General features: G+C 44.2%; 1 protein-coding gene across 1 annotated transcript in view; it reads right to left on the minus strand.

The window, feature by feature from the left end:
• The window catches only part of LOC109425375 (serine/threonine-protein phosphatase 2A 56 kDa regulatory subunit alpha isoform), a 62,239-nt gene extending 52,009 nt beyond the window's left edge, over positions 1 to 10,230 (minus strand). Inside the window, exon 1 of the mRNA XM_062846445.1 lies at positions 9,534 to 10,230. The gene's annotated coding sequence lies outside the window, so the exon portion shown is untranslated. The remainder of the gene's footprint in view (positions 1 to 9,533) is intronic.
• Positions 10,231 to 11,529: the final 1,299 nt, after the last annotated feature.

Here is an 11,529-nt window from a genome sequence, read left to right on the forward strand (position 1 = left end):
GGACACGAATTCTTCAACCGGCTCGATTTCATCACCGTCGATATGAATTCGGGGTGACGGGCGCGGTGAATCCTCCCTGGAGCCCTTTGCCATCATGTACTTTGTCTTCGACACATTAATGACTAATCCGATTCGCCTGGCTTCACTCTTTAGTCGGATGTACGTTTCCGCCATCGTCTCAAATTTACGAGCAATAATATCAATATCATCGGCGAAACCAAGCAGCTGAACGGACTTCGTGAAAATCGTCCCACTCGTGTTTATCCCCGCTCTTCTTATTACACCCTCCAAAGCAATGTTGAACAGCAAGCACGAAAGACCATCACCTTGCCGTAACCCTCTGCGAGATTCGAAGGGACTCGAGAGTGTCCCTGATACTCGTACTACGCACATCACTCGATCCATCGTCGCCTTGATCAACCGTATCAGTTTATCCGGGAATCCGTATTCGTGCATAATCTGCCATAGCTGTTCTCGATCGATTGTATCATACGCCGATTTGAAATCGATGAACAAGTGATGTGTGGGCACGTTGTATTCGCGGCATTTCTGCAACACCTGGCGGATGGCGAACATCTGGTCCGTTGTAGCGCGTTCACCCATAAATCCAGCCTGATATTGCCCCACGAACTCTCTTGCAATCGGTGATAGACGGCGGCATAAAATTTGGGAGAGTATCTTGTAGGCAGCGCTCAGTAGTGTGATCGCGCGGTAGTTCCCGCAATCCAACTTGTCGCCCTTTTTGTAGATGGGACACACGATACCTTCCATCCATTCCTCCGGTAATACTTCCTCTTCCCAAATCTTGGTAATGACCCAGTGGAGTGCTCTCACCAGTGCTTCTCCACAGAATTTTAGAAGCTCACTTGGTAGTTGAGCTGCGCCAGCGGCTTTGTTGTTTTTCAACCGACCAACCTCCTCCTCAATCTCTTGAAGGTCAGGGGCCGGAAGTCTTTCGTCCTGTGCAACGTCGCCATTGAGGTGCTCATCGTATTGTTGCTGCCACCTCTCGACCACCTCACGCTCGCTCGTGAGAATATTCCCGTGATTATCTCGGCACATGTCGGCTTGTGGCACAAAGCGTCTGCGCGAGCGGTTTAGCTTCTCGTAGAACTTTCGTGTTTCCTTAGCGCGGTACAGCTCTTCCATCGCTTCGCGATCTCGTTCCTCCTGCTGGCGCTTCTTCATCCGGAGGACTGAGTTCTGCCTGTTCCGCGCCTGTTTGTAACGTGCCTCATTCGCTCTCGTACGGTGTTGCAGCATTCTCGCCCATGCTGCATTCTTTTCGTTTTTCAACTGTTCACAGTCGCCGTCGTACCAGTCGTTTCTGTGATTCGGAGTCATCGGCCAGCGATGCGTAAACTTTGCAGCCTCCCGTGGTATGGTAGTCCGAAGCACCTTCTTCCCCCGCAAAGATATCCACAAAGCCACCTGGAGATCACCCGACCATCAAACAGAAAACCAAATCGACCACGTTCTAGTCGACGGTAAATTCTTCTCATATATAACCAACATCCGCACATACCGCAGTGCGAATATAGATTCGGATCACCACTTAGTCGCTGTATGCATGCGCTCAAAACTTTCGACAGTTATCACCACCAGTGTTGGTAAAAACTCATATTCTCAAATCTCATGGTTGAGTTGTTTCACGCGCGATTTTTGACTCGCCAAACTCACCGCTGAAAAAATCATGCATGAGTTGCCTCGTGATTTCACTCATTGCTTTATTTCTTGGTGTTCTTATTATTTACATCGAAGTTTTTAGGATTATATGATAGAACAAAAGCAAACCTAGCGTACAATAACATTGAATGCCGTTCGAATTGATTTGGATTCGTTTTACAAGCGAACGAGATTTCAGCGCTTGACTCATGAGAGCGAGATTTTGCATGAAAATCTCGCGCGTGAGAAAATGATACAGAATCGCGCGCGAGTTTGCTCACGCGAGAGCGGTTCATGAGTCTGCTTTGAGTGTGATTTTACCAACACTGATCACCACACGTCGAAGTCGAACGCCGCGGCTCAACATCGAGCAACTTCGTAACGTAGAAGTGGCTCAAGACTACGCGCAGCAGTTAGCAGTGGCCCTACCAACGGAAGAGCAGCTTGGCGCAGCTACACTTGAAGATGTCTGGAACAACATCCCATCCGCCATAGGTAGTACCTCGGTTACAGCACTAAGCTTTGCGACTCCGAATCACAGAAACGACTGGTACGACGGCGAATGTGAACAGTTGAAAAACGAGAAGAATGCAGCATGGGCGAGAATGCAGCATGGGCGAGAATGCTGCAACACCGCACGAGATCGAATGAGGCACGTTACAGACAGGCGCGGAACAGGCAGAATTCAGTCTTCCGGATGAAGAAGCGCCAGCAGGAAGAACGAGATCGCGAAGCGATGGAAGAGCTGTACCGCGCTAAGGTCACACGAAAGTTCTACGAGAAGCTGAACCGCTCGCGCAGAGGCTTTGTGCCACAAGCCGAGAGCGCGTTCGAGTGGCTGATCTCTGATGAAGTAAGTGTGGGTTATTGGCTTGTGCTTCCGGTGATACGATATTATACTGCATTTCGGGATACTAATTGTTAACATGTTCGAGGTGCACCAATCGTCAAAAGCATTTAACAGCTGTTGCAAATTCAGGGAATCCTGCACGCACTTGACTACCATGTATAACTTTACATCATCAGCATAAAACAAACGGCATCCTGGAGGCAGTAGAAACGACAGTTCGTTTATGAAAAGCGAAAACAAAAGCGGGCCCAAATTACTCCCTTGTGGTACACCAGACGCATTTGAGAAAGGTAGCGATGAAGCACATCCAATCTTAACTATCAAGTTACGATCTCTGAGGTATGAGCCGAGCCAGCAAACTAGATCCGCTGAGACATCAATTATTTTCAGTCGTTCCAAGAGTATACCGTGATCAACTCGGTCGAAGGCGGATTTCAGATCAGTATAGACCGTGTCAACTTGTGCGCCAGCATCCATGTTTCGTAAGCAAAATGAGACGAATTGGACCAAATTTGTGGATGTAGACCTTTTGGGGAAGAATCCATGCTGGTCGGAAGAAATGTAGTTCTTACAAGAAGCAAACAGCGCGTCATTCATAATGATCTCCAACACTTTTGAGCATGCACACAACGAAGTAATTCCTCTGTAATTCTCAACGTTATTGCGGTTACCTTTCTTGTGCACAGGAAACATGATTGAAGTTTTCCAGCTGGAGGGAAAGCAGCATTGTCGGAAGGATAGGTTATTATTTCTCGCATATTATTGCTCGTAAATTTGAGACGATGGCGGAAACGTACATCCGACTAAAGAGTGAAGCCAGGCGAATCGGATTAATCAATGATGTGTCGAAGACAAAGTACATGATGGCAAAGGGCTCCAGGGAGGAATCTCCGCGCCCGCCACCCCGAATTTCTATCGACGGTGATGAAATCGAGGCAGTTGAAGAATTCGTGTACTTGGGCTCACTGGTGACCGCCGACAACGACACCAGCAGAGAAATTCAGAGGCGCATTGTGGCAGGAAATCGTTCTTACTTTGGACTCCGCAGAACTCTACGATCGAATAAAGTTCGATTTATAAACGCTGATTAGACCGATCGTCCTCTATGGGCACGAAACATGGACCCTACGTACAGAGGACCAGTGCACCCTTGGAGTTTTCGAACGGAAGGTGTTGCGTACCATCTACGGCGGAGTGCAGATGGAAGACGGGACTTGGAGAAGGCGAATGAACCACGAGCTGCATCAGGTGCTGAGAGAACCAACCATCGTCCATACCGCGAAAATCGGGAGGCTACAGTGGGCGGGTCACGTCATCAGGATGTCGGATAGCAACCCGACTAAAATGGTTCTCGAAACCCTACACCCGAAAGGAATGCGATGGATTCACCATTTTCGATGCTAGAGGTTTCACTCGCGCTTCTGTCATGTAACAACTCTGCCCAGCAAGGATGGAAACACTCACTTGCAAAGAGTTACACTCACTTGAAGTTTTCTCAGCTCAGAAGCGTGCAATCAAGAAATGATGTATGGACGACTTTTGCCTTGTGGTTTGGTCTAAAACTTTGCCGAATAGGTTAGGGATCGCACGCGCATCTCAAAGTCGTGACAGGGCTGTGAAAGTGACTCTCCACGAGGTGAGTGTAATTTACATTCACCTCCTGGAGAGTTGCCTACGCAGCTCCTTCACGACTTTGGTATGCGTATGCGACCCCTACTCCATTCGGAAAAGTTTTAGACCAAACCACAAGGCAAAAGTCGTCCATACATCATTCCTTGATTGCACGCTTCTGAGCTGAGAAAACTTCAAGTGAGTGTAACTCTTTGCAAGTGAGTGTTCCCATCCTTGTTGCCCAGGAATGGATAGAATAAAGTTCAACTCCCAGACGTCGTGAAGAGGCGCTTATTGAATTTGTTCTATCTATTCTTGGAGAGCAACATTGTTCCGGATGACTGGAGACGAGTAAGGGTTATTGCCATCCAAAAGCCCGCATCGGATCACAACTCGTATCGTCTAATTGCGATGTTGTCGTGCTTACGCAAACTGCTAGAGAAGATGATTCTCCATCGCCTGGATATATGGGTTGAATCGAACGGCCTTCTTTCAGATACTCAGATTGGTTTCCGCAGAAGCAAGGGAAAGAACGATTGTCTTGCGCTGATTTTTGCAGAAATTCAACTGGCTTACGGTTAAAAAGAGCAAATGGGCTCAGTACTTTTGGATATTAAGAGGGCTTTTGATGCAGTTTGCGTTGATGTACTTTCAGACAAACAAATGAGACAAATGAGAGTGAGCTTCCTCCGATCTTAAACAACTATTTGTACAACTTGTTGTCTGAGAGGCACATGTTTTCCTCTCATGGAACCTCGGTAACTTCACGAATTAGCTACATGGGTCTCCCCTAGGACTCATGCTTAAGCCCCCTTCTTTACCATTTTTACGTCAGAGATATCGACGAATGTCTCGTGGACAATTGCACGCTACGCCAGCTTGCGGACGACGCCGTGGTGTCTGGCACCGGAGAGAGGCGGAAAATCTGCAAGGACCATTGCAAGATACTCTGGACATTTTGTCTGCTTGGGCTGTAAAGCAGAGTATCGAATTTTCTCCGGAGAAAACTGAATTAGTTGTCTTTTCTAGGAAGCGTGATCCAGCCGATCTAGAGTTTCAATTTTTGGGTAAGGAACTCACACAAGCTCTTTCGCATATGTATCTGGGGGTCTGGTTCGACTCCAAAGGCACATGGGGAAAGCACATTAATTATCTGTATAAGAAATGCCAACAACGAATCAACTTCATGCGTATCGGCCAACGATACTGTCCGTTCTCGAATACGGTAGCTTTAGCTATCAGTCCGCCGCGAAAACATAAATCCTTAAACTAGAGCGTATCCATTATTGTTGTCTTCGGAGTATGTACTTCTTTTATCAGATCGTTTCGAAGAATTGTCGTTAAGGTTCCTCATCCGCTGTGAGGTGCTAAATCCATTGGTAATTGAAAACTTTGAAAAGCTGATCGAACGAATTCATCAAACTAAATTTATGACAGTGTACTACTCTGGAGGTTAACCCTTCTTCGAATGTTCTCAACCGTGATTGCTTCTCAGACTTCTCCGATTCCACTATAGTTTTTGATCTGATCATGATGCAAGAAACCCGTGGAATCCCGGATCCGCTCCGATTGAAGCACATTCCAATATTTATGGCAAGCACTGACGGATCAAAAACAAATGGTTGCACTGGAATCGGTGTATTTAATGAGCTTCATAGCGCCGCCCATTAACTTCAAAATCCTTACCAGTTTATATCGCAGAATTGCCGGCTATACACTACCCAATTGAGGCTATTCGCTCAAACAGGCCGGTAAAGCACTTCAAGTATTTCCTAAGCGAAATACGATCATTTCCAAGTGATCTTTTGAATCAAGAATATAGGGTTTGGGTACTAGTAGTGGACCCCCTAAGCCATCGAAATTTACTTCTGCGGCTTTTTAACTATATTACGTCCGTGGATTGTTCCAAACTGAAATTTTATAACAAGTTTCATGACCCCTCTTCATGTTAAGACCGTCAAACATACAACATTAATAAAATAATCCAGTGAAATACGCATTTGAAAATACGCACCGATGTTGCCTGTATAATGGACCCTATCGGGGTCCATTATAGGATTATTTACAAATATCGTGGCGCCTATAGTGGACCCCCCATTTGATTTCCATGTTAGCTGTCGCGCTGCCGACGGAGCCTATAGTGGATCCATTTGAGTGTTTACATTCATGAAATAGTTAAAATAATCTATTTTTGTGGCCACTGATCAATTTGTTTGCCAGGAACTGCTGTGCCAGCAATGTAATTGATGTTCTCCCGGTGTAAGTTGCCTGGAATCAGTTGATTTAGGCATTTATATTTGGTTTTTTTTGCAGGGGGTCCACTATAGGCGCAGGGTCCACTACTAGCACCTAACCCCTAATATCATCTTGTTTTGGTTCCTTTTGCATCGATCCCGGACAATGAGAAAGCGGACTCACCCGCCAAAATGGGCGCTATGGAAGGCGATATTTATGATCGTAATATCGCCTTCAATGATTTTTTTTTTTCAATTGCTCGTCAGCATGCCTTGGTTCGTTGGCAACAAAAATGGGATACAGGAGAATTGGGCAGGTGGTTACATTCAATTCTCCCACAGATATCAAGAAGACAGCGTGGTTCAAGGGGTTGGACATGGATCGAGATTTTAGCAAGATAGTGTGTCAAATAGCAATCGTTGTAGCCGTGGCGTATGCCCTCAAGATATCATGTTGTGTGGGGATCCACCGAGTATGTTTGTATCATTACAGATAACATAGCCACAGCTGTAGAGCACCGTGGTTCGATTCCCGGTCGATCCAACAATACTTCGTAATGAGAATTATTTTCTTGACTTGGGCATAGAGTAGCTTTGTGCCACGTGCATCTTCTAGTATCTGGACACTGCCCGAGCAAGTACCTCTTGGAAAATATTGATTACATTCAGAGTGATATCTGCCGTTTCTGTAACACGGAACGTGAAACCTCGGAACATCTGCTTTGCAGTTGTGGAGCTTTAAACACGCGCAGGCAGAGATTTCTGAATAGTGGTTGCTTGCAACCCAGTGAGATCTGATCTGCCGAACCTGGGAAGTTCTTGGGGTTTATGAAATCCATTGCACCTGACTGGAAGACGACGCGTCGTGGCATAAACTGATTACTAGCGCCTTAAAAGTTCAGCCTATTGTACGCAGTGGCTTCATTTCTCCAACAGCGGCGAGAAAAAAAATCTTCGAGCTTGACACATGATATACACAAAATGATCTTTGACAGAAGAAGTTCTGAGTTAATACCTGTGAGAAGCAGGCTTTGTCACAGTGGGAACGTTTCGCCAAGAAGGAGAAGAAGAACAACACATATTGTTACAAGCTTTCTTTTCGATAAGAAAATGAGGTCAAATTCATGTACTGTCACACAAAAGTAATGGCTACTAAAGTACTGACAAAATCAGTAGGAGGAATGAGTACGGAGGGTCAAGCTTCGGGCGATGTGCGGACAAGTGGGATTCCGTTACTTCCACGGTTTCTCGAATCGTACTTGAACTACAGTGAAAATGGCGAGCTGAACAACAGCTAGCTGAGTTGGCCCCCCCAACAAGTTAAGGCGGTTCATAACGTCCGCGCAGTATCAAAGTCCGAGGCCATAATGTCCCAGGACTTTATGGCGCATTCCGGAGTATAACGTCCAAATATTCAGATATGTCACGAAGTCCAAGGAAAGAAGGCACATAGGATATTATAACGCATCCAAACTTTTGGACATTATTTCACAAAAAAAAATGCGACTTAACAACCGAGACAATATGGCCTCGGACGTTGTGATCCGGTCCCCAGTTACTCACTATTAAAGTGTACTCATTTACGGTCCCCCATGTCGAAGTCATCCCTAACGGGCGTACCGCAAAGGTAAAGAAGAGAAAGAATGAGTTATTTGTGGGTCGAAACCCACATAACCCGAGGAACCACCTCTTGGATATCTGATCAGCAGATTTTCTCATTCTATAAAAAAGGTCCCGTGTTGAGGAGCAATGTTAATGGATCGTGAGAACGCATGAACCTCTCCTACCCCTGTGCGCACACACAAACGTCCCGTTTAAAACACTTTGAGGAAAAAACGCTGATCGCGTGATGAACTCCGAAAGAAATCCTTATAAAAATGACAGCTGAGATGTTGAAGTTCTCTATGAGAGTACGGCTAAAGTTTTAGGAAAAGTGACTCTGATTTTTGGAAGATCTTTTTTAGCTTCTTTCCACTTAAATAATGGAATGCACATAAGTTTTCACTTGAAGAAGTTTAAGGGGTCAGCTAACAAAAGTCACAGAAGATAAATAAATTAGGTATACTGAGAAACAAAAACCACGAATTCCGCTTAAAGATCTAAAAGATCTAATAAGTACATGTTAAGTACATTTTATGTTTTCAATGCTCATTTTTTCTATAATAAGCTAGATTACATTTGAAATCTTTCAATATCGAAATAAAAATTAGCAAACGCATTGATTCTGGAGCACCGCTTTTCCTCGAGAATGCGAAGGTCACATTCCAATTACAAGTTCAAATTCCCCGTAGCGTGCGAATCTTTTTTGCATCGTACCGCAAATAAATCCAATAAGCAGCCCGTCATCCACCCTAAAGCGGGAAACTTTACTACCGCAATAACTCCTCGGCGACAACCGAATTCGTCTTCTCTTGCAATCAAAATAAACCGATAACAAACCAAAAGGCACACGTAGAGCAGCGAGAGGCATATCCAAACTCGTGGAACGGTCACGTAAAACCATCCAAGTTGGAACGCAAACTAGACAAGAGAAGCACCATACGGACGAAAAAGTGCAAGAAAAAATCAATCTCTCGTAAGCCATACCCAACTCCTGAAGGATACTTTGGTATTAGTGAAACCTGTCTGTCCATCAGTTTGACGTTCACCGTTTCTTGGGCAAAATAATCAACACCAGCTTGGAACCTTCTACGCCAAGCGGACGATGATCAACTCAAGATTGTACAAATCGGAAAAGAACGCAACAATGTTTACCTACAAATATGGTCTCCTCTGAGCAATTTTGTCAAAGGATGAATGAAGTGAGATACCGGTGCAAATGGAACGGTCTCACCGATACCCCCACATATTCGAAGTTACCGAAAACACTCTACACATTTGTTTGATTGTGTTCGTGAGATTAACTGTCAAACTGCGGAGGTGAGTAACGCATACTACCGTAAGATATTCTCGACTGTAGAAAGTACGTCAAGCAGCAGCGTACGAACGAGCAGGCTAACCTTTTTTTAATGAGATGCTTCATCGTACAGACTAAAAAACGGGAAGAGCACTACACTAGGAAGAAAATCTGACAGATGCAAGACATCACGAGAAAAATGGCACTACCCCAGTCGTTTTCGATTAATTTTGAGCTTTCTATCCCAAACCCGGCCTAGCAAACGGCGAGACCTTACCTATTTTAGTCGAAGAACTCCATCTAGATGGCCCAAAGTAGGACCAGGCCCGTCGCATGACTAATTTTCACCTAATCCAGAAATGTCAGGAAAAAATCACGGTTCTTCACAATTGCATCACTCGAAGAATGATTCCTCCACAAGCACACCTTGATAGACAATCCACGTAAACTTTTCAGCTATTCGTGGAACCGCTGGCGAACCTTTCCACGGATATTTACTTCATTTTCTGCAGGACGTCAAGATTCACTATAATTTGGCCACGTTATGTCCCAACCCGTTTTATCCAATTTCCTGATAAAATCTGCCGATCTTGACTGTTTTCCTCCGCACTACAAAAACAGTATCACAACACTTCTCCACACCTGATTCCAAGTAACCGAACTAGCCGTAACCGTTACGGACTCAAGCGGGTCGAATTTTCATGGCACCAAATCCGGATTTGACCGTTCGACCGACCGACCGACAGACCGAGAAAAAGACCGTCCTTTTTTGCGATACTCTACTGCTTGCACACACAGACTCACACGTCCGAAAAAGAGATATTCGACTATCGAGCTGAGGCAAAAGGGATCCGCGTTCGATTAGTCTGTGAGTGGAAACGCACTACGACGAAGACGGCAGCAGCAGTAGGGTACCCACCATGTTACCGATGGTGCTGCTAGATGAACACAACTCGCTCGCTTGTTCGCCTGCGAGAGGTGAGAGGTTCTTTTTTGGTATGGGTAGCTGACGAACGTATACGCTTTGTTGCGTTTGATGTTTGGAATGGTTGCATGGTTGAGTCTGATTAGGGTTAACGATATCACAACTTTGTTGAAAATATAATATATATTTTAAAGAAAAGAGCTTAAAGATCCAGGTTTCCGTATTTTCCGAACCATGCAAGACATACAGTCTAACTTTAGTTTCCAATTCATCTGAATTTATTGAAGATGAAGAAATTCCGTTCAATTCCACATAGGGGAGCTTTTCTTCGGCAGTTTTGTTCTCTTCGTCATGAAATTGGCTTCAAAACATTCCTTACCAAACTGAAATATACGGCCAAATTTCAGGCAATTTGACCCACAAAAAAATGAAAACTCGAGGAACATCGCCCAAGACCGTCGAAGATTGTGCTACAGTTTCTTACCGATTTTGGCAACACCCGTTTTTGTCTACTCCCGATTTTGGCAACACCCGTTTTTGGCAACATTTCCTTCCCGATTTTGGCAACACCCGTTTTTGGCAACAATTTCTTACCGATTTTGGCAACACCCGATTTTGGCAACAATTTTTTACCGATTTTGGCAACAAAAAATTTTGACCAAAATTTTTTACCGAAAAATCGTTTGTATTTGTAAATGTATTTATATTTTAGCCTTACTCTTCTTCAAAAAATCAAAATTCATCAAATTTTCCAAAACCAACAATTTTACAAATCATGACGTAATTTATGAACGTCACCTACAGGGATCGTTTTATAACTTGTGAATAGTCCTTATTTAAAATATAAGCCAAATTGACGTATAAAAGTTGAAAATAATCCACAAAAAAAATTACCGATTTTGGCAACACCCCAATTTGGCAACATAAAATTCACCTCGTGTTGCCAAAATCGGTAAGAAACTGTATACCATTTGAAACTGAAGTAAAGTAAATTTTAAGCCAAACAAAAAATAAAATAGAGCACTACAAATCTTTAGTCCCTGCGTTGAGCGACATTGCAACAAAAGCAAAATAAAATAGAACATTTCAAATGCACGCTTATAAAACATTGCAAATTAACAACAAACGACGCGAGGCGAGACATAAATCGTGCCCTGTTACTCTGTTAAGTCTGGTATCATCAGTGGGGGTGTCATTGAGCTAAAATTGCATGGTCCATCCCTTTGTAGGTCGTTACAACAATATTTTAGCTCTAAATCAAGGTTGAAAAACACTAAAATTCAAACAAAATAGTTCAATGTGAGAAAATGTCGCTTGCAAATCAAAACTAGTGAATATACAGGGTTTT

This window comes from Aedes albopictus, chromosome 1, assembly GCF_035046485.1.
Source record: "Aedes albopictus strain Foshan chromosome 1, AalbF5, whole genome shotgun sequence".
Lineage (NCBI taxonomy): Eukaryota > Metazoa > Arthropoda > Insecta > Diptera > Culicidae > Aedes > Aedes albopictus.